Raw genomic sequence first — 13,975 nt, forward strand, 5'->3', positions numbered from 1 at the left:
GATTCACATTGGGAAAGAAGAACTAAAAGTTTTATTTTTTGCAGATGGCATGATCCTGTATAGAGAAAACCGCAAAGACTCCACAGAAAGGCTATTAGAAACAATAAACCAATATGGTAAGGTTGCAGGATGCAAAATTAATATACAGGCGTCTATTGCTTTCTTATATGCTAACAATAAAACTTCGGAAAATGAACTCAAAATAATAATCCCTTTTAGAGTAGCAACAACAAAAAAATACCTAGGAATAAACAGCAAAGACTGTAAAGGACCTCTATGATGAAAACTACAAAGCATTATTAAAGGAAATAAAAAAAAACACAATAAAATGGAAAAAAAAATTCTTGTTCTTGGATAGGAAGAATAAATATAGTTAAAATGACCATATTACCCAAAGCAATATACAAATTTAATGCAATTCTTATCAAAATTACAGTCATTTTTTAAAGAAATGGAACAAAAAAATCATCAGGTTTATACGGAAATGTAAAAAGTTCTGAATGACTAAAGTAATCCTAAGCGGGGGGGGGGGGGAGCTAGAAGCATTACAATACCTGACTTAAATTATACTACAGAGCCATGATAATCAAAACAGCATGGTATTGGGAGAAAAATAGAAACACAGGCCAGTGAAACAGAATCCAAGAGCCCAGAAATAAAACCACATATATATGGTCAAATCACCTTTGATAAAGGAGCCAAAAACACACAATGGAGAAAAGAAAGCCTCTTAAATAAATGGTGCTGGGAAAATTGGAAAGCCACATGCAAAAGAATGAAACTTGACTACATTTTGTCTCTTTGCACAAAAATTAATTCAAAATGGGTCAAAGACCTAAATATAAGATCTAAAACAATAAAGTACATAGAAGAAAACATAAGTACTAAACTCATGGACCTTAGTCATGAAGAACATTTTATGAATTTAACCCCAAAGATAAAGGAAGTAAAGTCAAAGATAAATGAATGAGACTACATCAAACTAAGAAGCTTCTGCACAGCAAAAGAAACTGACAACAAAACAAACAGACAGCCAACTAAATGGGAGATGATATTTTCAAACAACAGCACAGATAAGGGTCTAATATCCAAAATATACTAAGAACTTACAAAACTCAACAACAAACAAGCAAACAATCCCCCCCCAAAAAAAATGAGAAGAGGACATGAATAGACACTTCTCCCAGAAAGAAATACAAATGGCCAACAGATATATGAAAAGATGTTCATCTTCACTAACTATTAGAGAAATGCAAATCAAAACTACAATGAGGTTCAAAGCCCTGGGCTTGCCTGGTCAAGGCACACATGGGAGTTGATGTTTCCTGCTCCTCCCCCCCTTCTCTCTCTCTCTCTCTCTCTGTCTCTCTTTCTCATTCTTGCTCTTGCTCTCTCTCTCCTTTCTCTCTAAAAAATGAATAAGTAAAATCTAAAAAAAAACTACAATGAGATACCACCTCATACCTATTAGACTGGCTATTATCAACAAGACAGGTAATAACAAGTGTTGGAGAGGCTGTGGAGAAAAAGGAATCCTCATTCACTGCTAGTGGGAATGTAAAGTAGTACAACCATTATGGAATAAAGTATGATGGTTTCTCAAAAAATTAAGAATAGAACTACCATATGACCCAGCAATCCCTCTACTGGGTATATACCCCCAAAACTCAAAAACATTGGTACATAAAGACACATGCACTCCTATGTTCATCGCAGCATTGTTCATGGTAGCCAAGACATGGGAACAACTGAAACAACCAAAATGCCCTTTAATAAAGGATTGGATAAAGAAGATGTGGTACATATATACTATGGAATACTACTCAGCCATAAGAAATGATGACATAGCATCATTTATGACAACATAAATGGACCTTGATAACATTATACCTAGTGAAATAAGTAAATCAGAAAGAGCTAAGAACTATATGATTCCATACATAGGTGGGACACAAAATTGATACTCATGGACATAGATCAGAGTGCAGTGGTTACCAGATGGAGGGGAAGGAAGGCACATAAACAGAAACACATATAAGGTGATGGAGGATGATTTGACTTTGGGCGATGGGTATACAGCATAATCAACTGTCCAAATGATGTGGAGATGTTTTCTCTAAATCTATGTACTCTAGTTGACCAATGTCACCCTGTTAAATTTGCCTAAATAAAAATAAATATTTAAAAAAAATTAAAGGAAGCATGAGGCTAAGAAAGCTGCAAAGCAGGAAGCAAGAATTGACAGAGTACAGATTTGGCACCTACTCCTGTCCCACAGAGCTCAGCACAAAATACTATCTCTCAGTCAACTTCTGGAGAACCTGAGCTAGACAGAAAAAAAAAGAAAAAAAATCAAGAACCTAAGGAAGAAATGGAGAGCAAACAATTGAAATAATAAAATACAAATAAAAAACAGCTTTAAAAAAATAAGTTCAAGAAAATTCAAAAGGAGAAAAGCCTTTTCCAGGAGCTGGAAGATTTGGAATTCGGTTTTTAAAGATTCACAGAAAACAAGTTGGTTACCAGAAATCAGTGCAAACACGTCTTCTGTTAAGTTCTTTGGTGTATACACAGTATTCATCTCCCCACACTAAATGTCCATCTATAATTAAAACCATTTATCCAAGAATCTGCATATTTGTGAAATTATTTAATAATGCTTATTAAATTGATTTTTGCATCCTGAATTTTTTATCATATTAACATAGGATTATAAAAAAGAGACACGTGAACTTTCTAGCTAAGCTTGACAGATTGAAAGACAAATATCATTTCTTTTAGTAGGGGACAGAATTTACCATATATATGGAGACATTTTTAAATTAAAAAAATGTTTATATCAAGAAATATGGGCTAATAGATTTTGCTTGCAATTATGGATGTTTCTGCCACTACATTGGACAGCAGGTCTTTCAAGTTTAATTGATACTATGTGGCCTCCAGTGATGCCTCTAAAAGCACTTGGCCGTTGCCAGACCTGTGAAGAGCTTCTGTTACATCCTCCCTGCTCATCCGTATATGGGCCAAGTTGATATAATTGAAGAAGACCCTATTTCTAAGCTTTAACAGCCTCCAATTCCCCCTTTCTTAAGAGAAATTCTCCAGCTAAAGAGTTTGCTTCTTGTGTAGCAGAGAGAGATTTGGCTGATGGTGACTGATGTTACCCTGCAAAAGCAGGATGAAAATAACTCTGCTTCCCCAAAACCTCGCCAGTCTGTGTGACCTCATGTGTTCTGGACCAGGAAGTTCTGGAGGTGCTCAGCAAGGTTGCCCCTCACAGCTTCTTCTTCAGAGATGCTCTCTGAGTCCAGAGTTGGATTGTTTGTGTTGAGCAAACTTTCCTCTTGCTTCCAAAGCCTATTTTGGATGTGGCCTCCATTACTCACGCCTGTGAACTCACTGGCCCTGTGAAGCTCGATGAACTAGGTTCCATCACTCAGGTCAACTCCATATGCAGCGTTCAAGCTGGTACAGAGCAGTATTACTTCATTCCTAAGGTTTATTGCTGCCTGTGAGGATGGAAGTTATGAATTTAAGAGTGTCATCAAAAAGAAGGTGGGGTCGTTAAATTGCTTTGTCCAGCCCATAACCACTCACACAACTAGCAGTGTTGGATTGGAGGAAATTGAACTTCTGAGTGCAGAAAAGCTTCTAAAAATCATCATCATTGTCATAGGAATCTATGAATTTTGTAATGTGTTTGCAGGGGTGCTGCTGGTGGGTTTTGGTACTTATTTGTTAACTATGAGCAAAGTGAATATATTTTGTAATATTAAGATTGAACTTGGTGGGACATAAAAATGAGACTCAGAGACATGGACAAGAGTGTGGGGGTTACGGGGTGGAGAGGGAGGAGGTTGGGAGAGGGAAGGGGCACAAAGAAAACCAGTTAGAAGGTGACGGAAGACAATTGGACTTTGGGTGATGGGAATGCAGCATAAACAAATGTCAAAATAACCTAGAGCTGTTTTCTCTGAACATATGTACCCTGATTTATCAATGTCACCCCATTAAAATTAATTTAAAAAGAAAAGAAAAAAAGATTGAACTTAAGATTTTTCTGGGGCACATGTTACTAAAATGGTTTTGTAAACTATAAATCAAAATACTTTTTTTTCACCTGACCAGGTGGTGGCACAGTGGATAGAGCATCGGACTGGGATGTGGAGGACCCAGGTTCGAGACCCCGAGGTCGCCAGCTTGAGCGTGGACTCATCTGGTTTGAGCAAAGCTCACCAGCTTGGACCCAAGGTCGCTGGCTTGAGCAAGGGGTTACTCAGTCTGATATAGCCCCATGGTCAAGGCACATCAATGAACAACTAAGGTGTCACAACAAAAAACTAATGATTGATGCTTCTCATCTCTCTCCATTCCTGTCTATCTGTTCCTATCTATCCCTCTCTCTGACTCTCTCTCTTTGTCTCTGAAAAAAAAATACATTTTTTCTACAGTTACATATATTTTTATTACCTTCCTGCAAACTTAGGAACATAACTGTTAATGAACCTTACATAAGCTTGAAAAAAAAAGAAAAGAAAAAAATATGCCAAATACTTATGTCTAAATAATAATTTGTCAATAACTCTTTCTTTCAAATAAAAATGGAGTTCTATGTAAAAAGCAGCAAGTTTGGTTTGTAACTCAACTGAGCAAGTTAATTGCTTTGAAATGACCATCATACTTTATTTTTAACTTTTTTATGTTTAAATTACAGTTGACATACATTATTATTTTAGTTTCAGGTGTACACCCCAATGTTTGGATATTCCATAGCTTAATAAGTGATCATCCTGATAAATCTCCCACCCATCCAACACCATGCATAGTTATTAGAATATTGACTATATTCCTTATGCTGTACTTTACATTTTGTAATTTTGTATCGCGGATTTTTCACTATATTGTGGGATTTTGCGGAATATAGGTATTTTTATGTACTTGTTATTTTAATTATTTTTGTAGTAAAATAAAACTTTTTCTAGACTAAAAAAATTGAAAACAATATAAAAATATTAATTAAAATATATTAGTACTCATTGGTTAGTACCTATATATAATTTTATATGTTGTTAAAATTATGTAGGTTTTAGAGTGTAGAAAGTGTTTAAGAGCGTAGGAAGTATTTATAAGAGTGTGGGAAAGGTTAATAACATTATGGGGAGGATTTATAAAGCCTTAATATATATAAATAATAAAATAAATATAAGGTCACTACTTCATGGATTTTCACCTATCGTGGGGGCTTCTGGAACCTAGTCCCCATGATAGATGAGGACCATTGTATTCTTTTTAATATTTTAATTATTGATTTTAGAGAGAGTGTGAGAAAGGCAAGGGGAGGAGTGGAGAAGCATCATCTTACAGTTGCTTCCCATATGTGACTTGGCCAGGCAAGCCCAGGGTTACAAACCAGCACCTTCAGTATTCTAGGTCAGGCTGTCATTTTTTCAATAAGTTTTCAATCCCTTGTTCTGTCTCCTTCCGGAACTCACATAATGCAAATGTTGGTATGCTTGAAGTTGTACCAAAAGTTCCTTACACCATCTTCATTTTTTCTTAAAATTTTTTTGTTGTGCTGATTGGGTGCTTTTTCCTTCCAAATCACTAATTTGATTCTCACTTTCATCTACTCTACTGTTGATTCTTTGTAAATTATTCTTCTTTTCAGTTAATGTACCCCTTCATTTATGACTGGTCCTTTTTTGTGCTCTTGAGGTTTTTATTGAGTTCATTGAGCATCCTTATAACCAGTGTTTTGAACTCTGCAGCTAGTAGGCTGCTTGTCTCCATTTTGTTTAGTTCTTTTTTTGGAGTTTTGTTCTGTTCTTTCATTTGGGACATGTTTCCTTGTCTTCTCATTTTGGCAGCCTCCTTGTGTTTATATGTATTAGCTAGAGCTGTGACTTCTCCCAGGCTTGGTAGAATGACCTAATTTAATAGGTGTTCTATAAGGCCCAGTGGCACAACCTTCTTGATCGCCAAAGCTGGGCACTTGAGTTGCACCCCTGTTGTTAGTATTCAGGGTCTCATGAAGAGGAGCCACAAAGGAATGAGGCAGCAACAATATTACAAGTGGAAGACCCCAATCTCTCCAGGATTGAGGTGCCTTAGAGAGATCAGTTATCCAATTTACTAAGCAGAAACATGACATCATGCATGAGAAACTAACAAGCAGAATACAGTATACAATTTTATCATTTAGTTTTGAAAAACTGTTTAGATTGCTCTTGCCCTTTCTGAGACATAACACCACATCATCTGCTGTCTGATTCCTGACCTGCAGAAAGCTTCAGCAGGGCCAAGCATTGCATCCTTGAGGCCTTCCCTGGACGTGATTGCCTTCAGTCATGTATGCTTGGCCCCGACCTTCACCTTCTCAGGATGGGAACAGAAAGTCACTCGGTGCTTTGGCTTTCCTCCAACACCCCACTATGAGGGTTGTGTATACCCTCCTATTGTAGTTGAGCCTTGATTGTCATTGACACATCAATAAGAGGTATTGACCTCCAGGTTGATCAGCTGCAAGGATTGGCTGCAACTACTGACTACCAACCTCCAACCACCATGCAAGATCAGCTGTGCAGAACTTATTCCAACAGGGCTTTGGTGCTCACTCAGTCTACTCCTTGAGTGTGTCACTTATGGAAGTGGTTGGGTGGTGATGATTTGACATGGTTTAAAGCTGTCCACTGGGTGCACTGACTCTGGGGCTTCCTAGGAGGTGCAAACCAAGGTTAACTGTTATTTGTATTCTGCCAATGGCCACATGGCATGAGCTACAAAGCAATCTAAAAGTAGCTGTTACTTATAGTGGGCTTGGAGGTTCCCAGGTGAGGCCAAGCTGTGAACTAAGGTAGGCTGCTATGAGTTCTGGGACTGGTGGCACTTTGTGAGAGGAATGGGGCATGCTAAGACCATATACTCTTTCCTTGAGAGATTTTAGAAAAATCTGAAGCATGAGCCAAGACAGGTAATTCATATGGAAAAGCCACTGAAAATAGCGTAGGTAGCCCGGAAAGTTGATTGGGACAGGGTCTCAGGGAATCACCTGGGTGGGGAAAACAATGTGAGCCTGGTTGATGGAGTTTTAGATATGGCACCCACTTGCCAGTCCTGTGGGGGAGATTGATCATCAAAGAGCCTCTGCCAGCACTTCTGTCTGGTAGAAAGTTGCCCCTCAGGTCTTGCCTTGATGCTGGATAATTCAGCTCTTCCTTGTATTTTTCTGGTGCTTTTCAAGCAGTTGTCCCAACTCTGGAGCTCAGAAGCAGTGAGTCTAACTAAGTCCATGCACGAGCCTTTTAAGAGGAACTGCTTGGGACTCCAGCCACTCTCCATCTCACTCAGCAACAATCTCCAGGGCATTTTACTGCTAGAACTTATGGGGATTTTCTTCCCAGCACTGGAACCCTGGGCTGGAGAGCTTGGTGTAGGGCTGACTCTCACTCCTAAAGGGGGATCTCTGCAGCTGAGATATCCTTCCTTATTTTTATCCACCATACATGGGTGTAGGACCAGCCCTTTGTATTTCTCCATTGTTCCTATCAGTCTTGATGTGGCTTCTTTTTTATATCCTTAGTTGTAGGACTTCCATTCACCTAGATTTCAAGCAGTTCTGAATGATAGTTGTTGCTCTGTAGTTTAGTTGTATTTTTGATGTGGTTGTAGGAGGATGCAAATAACATGTTTACATGTGCCATCATCTAGCCTGAAAGTTGATCGTCATACTTTTTTATGCAGAAGTGCTTTATGTGTACTTCATATTTTGTCACACAGAATATTAAGAAGACCTTACTCAAGGGTTGAGCTTTTTTTTAGTCTAGTTTATTTTTTCAAGTTCAATTTATTTTTTATATTATCTTGTATTGGTTTCAGGTGTACAGCGTAGGGGTTAGACAGTCATATATCTTACAAAGTGTTCCCCTGATATTTCCAATACCCACCTGGCACCATACATAGTTATTACAATATTGACTTCTGTATGCTATACTTTACATTTCTGTGACTATTTTGGAACTACAAAATTGTGTTTCTTTTTTATTTTTTTAGATATTTTTTATTAATTTTAATTTATTATGTTAACATAGATTCACTTGTCCCACTAAATATAACACCTTCACCCCCCACCCTTATGTCCCCCATTACACTCTTTTTTCCCTCTTCCCCCTAACTCTTTTCTCCCTTCTTTCTGGGATTTGCTGTCCTGTTATCTGTGGCAGAGGCAGGGTCACAGGGAGCAAAGGGACAGCTGTCAGAGAAAAGGGGATGAGTTGATGGAATCAGAGAAGGTTAAGGGATTAGTGAAATTATACATCCAAATTGTATTTATTATTCCCTTCAATTTATTTACCCAGCCTCCTAACCCTCTTCTCTCCTGAAACCACAGTCAGTTGTATGTATATGAATGTTTTAATTTTTCTTATTTTGTTCATTAGATTTCACATATAAGATGGTACTCATCTTTCTATGACTGACTTATTTAATTTATCACAATATCCTCTAGGTCTATTCATATTGTCACAAACGATAAGGTTTATTTATTTTTTCTGAAGCTGGAAACAGGGAGGCAGTCAGATAGACTCCCGCATGCACCCGACCGGGATCCACCTGGCACGCCACCAAGGGGCGATGCTTTGCCCATCCAGGATGTCGCTCTGTTGTGACTAGAGCCACTCTAGCGCCTGCGGCAGAGGCCACAGAGCCATCCTCAGCGCCTGGGCCAACTTTGCTCCAATGGAGCCCTGGCTGCGGGAGGGGAAGAGAGAGACAGAGAGGAAGGAGACGGGGAGGGGTGGAGAAGCAGATGGGCACCTCTCCTGTGTGCCCTGGCCGGGAATAGAACCTGGGACTTCTGCACACCAGGCCGACGCTCTACCACTGAGCCAACTGGCCAGGACTAGGTTTATTATTTTTTATGGCCAAATAATATTTCACTTTTTTACTCACTAGTCTATTGATGGAAATTTGGGTTGCTTCTATAACTTGGCTATTGCAAGTAACACTGCAATGAACATAAGGATTCATTTGTTGTTTTGAAATAATGTTTCAGGTAGAAAACAGTATGGAAGTTCCTCAAAAAATGGAACTACCTAATGACCCAGGGCTTCCATGTCTGGGTTTTTATCCAAAGAAACATAAGACACTACTTCACAGGTTGATATTTAATAAAGTTAATACTTCTTACTGCCTGTTCATATACAATAGGATTTTATTTTTCTTTCTTCAAGTGTGTGGTGAAGAAAAGTACAATGATTATTAGTGCAATCTGATACCAGTACCTTGACTTGTGCTATTGCACCAACAGTTTTACCCACTATTGTTTTTGTATCATCAGTGAAAACATACACACAGTAAAACAAACAAAAAAAAGATGAATAATGACTATTATAAACAAATAGTTTTGATCTTGTGGGACCTTGGAAAGGCACTCCCAGGAACCACAATTAGAAAATAATCCTTAAAAATTAATCAGGATTTACCACTAAGCTGGTGAGTAAAGTCACTTTCCCTAAGAGGTGGGTAGTGGGAAAATGTTGGGTTCTTTTAGCATAGAAGAGGAATATAATCAATGTTGACAGTGAATCAAATGTCTTCATCGAAAACAAAACAGAGTAGTTGGAAAAATTAAGGGGGAAATGACATAATGGTAAGTTTGATCAGGAAATATAATTTTGAATTTAGATAAATTTCTGTTAGCTTTGCACAGTGGCAGTTTCTTAGCCAATGAGGTTTATCCAAGGCTTGGTTATTGATAAGATAAATTTCTGTTGATTACAAGGATGTAACTGTTGAAGTAAGTGGCTGAGGCGAGAAGAGGGTCATATGTCAAGAGATAGAATGACCAAGGCAATGGGTGGGATAGCCATGTGGACACTGAAGGCTCCAGGATGAATGTCAAGGCTGTGGTAGAGATGAATACTAACAGCCTGCTGTTAAGGTCTCTAGTGGATACAGAAGAGTGACCAGAAGTTCAGTAATTAACAGGGACCAAAATGGGAAAGTGTTAACAGAAATAAACAGTATGGGCTTCAAAGGAAAGAATAATGATTTAAAAGTGGCATTCCCCAATGTGAAGAACAACAACCCTACTTCCCAGTCTATGGAACATTGTGTGTAGAGAGACAAACAAGGCATCATTCAACAGAGCTGTAAAGGAAATAGTGTCCTCAGAGGATAATCAGATTTCCATTAAGGTAAAAAGGTGGGAAAATGCTCAGAAAAGGCATTGAAGGTATAAAGGAGTGTAATAGCTATATAACAGCCATTCTAGAAAGGGCATGATGGAAGTTTTTGTTTGCTGGGGGAAGAGTGGAACTTCGAATAGCAAGAGAAGAAACAGAGTATTGTGGTGAGAAGTATATTTGGGAGGGGATATATGACTTGAGGGGATTAGAGTTGGAAAAGAACCTCTGAAAATAAACCTGCAACCTACCCTAGACTTAGTCCTGCTGGCCTCTATGAGGATCAAACTCATGCCTCTGAAATTCAGCTAAGGTTTGGGAAAAAAATAAAGACCGCAAGGTAATCATATCATGAAGATATGGGGGATGGAATGGCGTAGGATAGGTAGAAACTGATGGCCTTATACATTGTTAGACTAAAGGACACCTCAGACAGTTTTTTCAGAACAAAAGAATGTCTTTCCCAAAGCAGTGTGCAAATCCATAACTTTTAAGAGATGGAAATGATTGCCGCCTCGAAATGAACTTACCAAGTTTCTAACCTTTGGAGTTATTTTAAATTGTAGGGGCTTTTTACCAGGACACCTATTCGGTGGCGAAAAGTCAATATTAAGTGTTATAAACAGAACAAGAATTTAAAAGAAAGATTGTTAAGGCCTTGGCAGTGTAGTTCAGATGGTTAGAGCATTGTACCAATACACCAAAGTTGTGGGTTCAATTCCCTGGTCAGGACACATACAAGACTCAACCAATGAATACATAATAAGTGGAACAACAAATCAGTCTCTCTCTCTCTCTCTCTCTCTCTCTCTCTCTTTCTCAAAAAAACCCCACAAAAACTCAACCAACCAAACGAAAAAGACTCTGAGATTAGTACTAACAATGGGACCAAAAAAAGCCAAGATTATTTTTGGTTTAAATATTTTAAAATACTCATCCAACCAAACAAAATAAAGAAATTTGTTACTTATACCTGAATAATCTCTACAGTTTAAAAAAATTTTTTTTTTACATTTTTCTGAAGCTGGAAACGGGGAGGCAGTCAGACAGCCTCCCGCATGAGCCCGACCGGGATCCACCCGGCACGCCCACCAGGGGGCAATGCTCTGCCCATCTGGGGCGTCGTTCTGTCGCGACCAGAGCCACTCTAGCGCCTGGGGCAAAGGCCAGAGAGCCATCCCCAGCACCCGGGCCATCTTTTGCTCCAGTGGAGCCTCAGCTGCAGGAGGGGAAGAGAGAGACAGAGAGGAAGGAGAGGGGGAGGGGTGGAGAAGCAGATGGATGCCTCTCCTCTGTGCCCTGGCCAGGAATCAAACCCAGGACTTCCACATGCCAGGCCGACGCTCTACCACTGAGCCAACCAGCCAGAGCCTCTACAGTTTTAATCTGCATAAAATCTCTTGGTTTGTTGTGAGGTCTTAAAAAAAATTTTTAATTGATTTTTTTAGAGTGAAAGGAAAGGAGAGAAAAAACCCATTAACTTGCTGTTATACTCATTTATGCATTCATTGGTTGATTCTTATGTGTGCCCTGAGTAGAGATCAAACCTGAAACTTTGGCACATTGGGATGACGCTCTAACAAACTGAGCTACCCAGGCAGGTGTCATGAGGTTTTTAAGGTAGTATGACACAACTAATCACTTCTGTTGTTGTCAATTTTACCTAAAATGCTGCAGCACTAGTAGATGACTAAAGCCAAGAAAGTGGTTTGATTTGCTGATGGGGAAATTGCTGTAGTAATGAGGATTTTTGTTTGTTTTGGGAGGGATTTTTTGGTCTATTTTTTGTAGGCTTGCATTAGACCACAGAAGAGTAGCACTGCACGCAAAACTCTTTGGCCCTGTGTAATCACAAAGGAAAGGCAATTACAGGCTCTCCATCACTGCTGAGAACATTCAGTTAACACAAGCTTGAGTATCCCAGCTTAAGATACCATTGGCCAATAAAGTGTATTTTGATGACATAATCATCTGTAACTTAGTTTTTGTTAGTTAAATGTGGTTTTCTTTGGGGGTTTTGCTTCAAAGACTAGCAGCTTGTTTGCTGTGTTTAACCAAATTAAACTAGATTTGGCTTCTTCTACATGGAGTTTAGGTGTTTTCAATGTTGAATTTCATTTATTTTGTAAAGTTACTGACTCTAAATATGTATCTACACTTTGATTTCACTCCAAAAGCCAACATTAAAAATGCATTTTGTAGAGTTATACAGATAACCTCAATATTTATATAGTGTCCCATTTTACAGATACAAAAACTAAGGCTACAATAGTAAATCTTGCCCAAAGTCACACACAGCTAGCAAGTGTCAACGATGAGGTTTTCATCCAAATCTGAATGGCTCTTAACCATGCTCTTAAACTACAGCACAAAACTATAGTATACCTGCTTTCTGCAGTCATCATTTGGAAAAATACTTAAAACTATTACAGGGCTGGTTACCTTTGAAGTACAAAATAATATGGGCTAAATTAAAGTGTAATTATATACAAGCTAAATCTTAAGTATGTGTTATTGCAGGATCTCCCTGCCTTGGCTTGCTCATCCTAGTCAATGAAATAATCCGTGCTTCTGTGATGAAACATTCCCAGATGTGCTATGGCATGTGCATGCTTACCTTAAAAACGTAGTTTTCAAGTATATTAGTTCAGTCTGCTTTCCAAATTTGCCCGTGAAGTGAGTAGATCAATAGATGAGTGTGAGAAGTTGTACATCTTGAATGCTTAATGAAATTTTAGTGCTGCCCTTTGGCATTTTCCCTCAACAGGGTACCTCAAAAGTCTTACTGCAGGCCTGACCTGTGGTGGTGCAATGGATAAAACGTTGACCTGGAACACTGAGGTTGCTGATTCGAAACCCTGGGCTTGCCTGCTCTAGGCACATATGAGAGTTGATGCTTCCTGCTCCTACTCCCTTCTGTCTCTCTCTTTCTATCTCTCTCACTCTTCTCTCTCTAAAAATGAATAAAGAAAATCTAAAAGAAAATGTCTTAGTGCAATTTTAAGCTTTACATAGAAGTTTATTTTATTGAGCGCCTACTAGATTACTAGATAGAAAATCCTAGATTGGTCTGCTGTTTATGAGAGAAGCCAAGAAGTTAATCATGAAGGATTGAATTACAAGTTTTGGAAAGGAAAATAGTGAAAGGATGAATACAGCCAGATAGCAGAAATCTACCAAAGACGTGATGTGGTACGTCCCCAACATTTCTTAGAATTTTCAGTAAGGCTACTGAGTTAGAAAATGTTAAGTGGCCTGGATCTCTTGTGAGAAATGAAAAAATTTATATGAATTTAATGCAGGAAAGAACCAAAATGTCATTCATGAGTGTCTGAGAGTGTGCGAAGCTTTAAAAACATAAAAATCCTTTGGTGAGTGCTGAGATATGAGCTAGAAATTACGGTGACTCGAGCCAGTATCTGGGATACAACATCATTAGATAGTGAGGACTCCCTTTGAATTGTTACAACGAAGTTGCTTAGTGTCAGTGGTCCATGGAATTTATTTCTTTCTTTGTCAAATTCTTAAATTCTTCATAATAATAAGTAATGTGTTCTGAGTGTCTTCTATGCACTAGCCTCTTTACGAACATGCGTTATGTTCAGGCCATCATCTGAAGGAAGGGGAAGGTTTTACAGATGAAGAATCTAAGCTCAGAGAATTTCAACAACTTACCCCAGTTTCCATAGCTCATAACCCAATGCTTCTTCTAGTAAACCATACTGCCTCACCTGCCTTATTCTGCAGTCATCTTCTGAAGTTAACAGGAATTCCTAACTTTTGCTTCTTTTCCT

At 38.6% G+C, this 13,975-nt stretch overlaps 1 pseudogene; it reads left to right on the forward strand.

Moving 5' to 3' along the window:
* The first annotated feature begins 2,879 nt into the window (after positions 1 to 2,879).
* Positions 2,880 to 3,515, forward strand: LOC136317356 (DNA repair-scaffolding protein pseudogene; annotated as a pseudogene).
* Positions 3,516 to 13,975: the final 10,460 nt, after the last annotated feature.

The sequence above is a fragment of the Saccopteryx bilineata genome, chromosome X, assembly GCF_036850765.1.
Source record: "Saccopteryx bilineata isolate mSacBil1 chromosome X, mSacBil1_pri_phased_curated, whole genome shotgun sequence".
NCBI lineage: Eukaryota > Metazoa > Chordata > Mammalia > Chiroptera > Emballonuridae > Saccopteryx > Saccopteryx bilineata.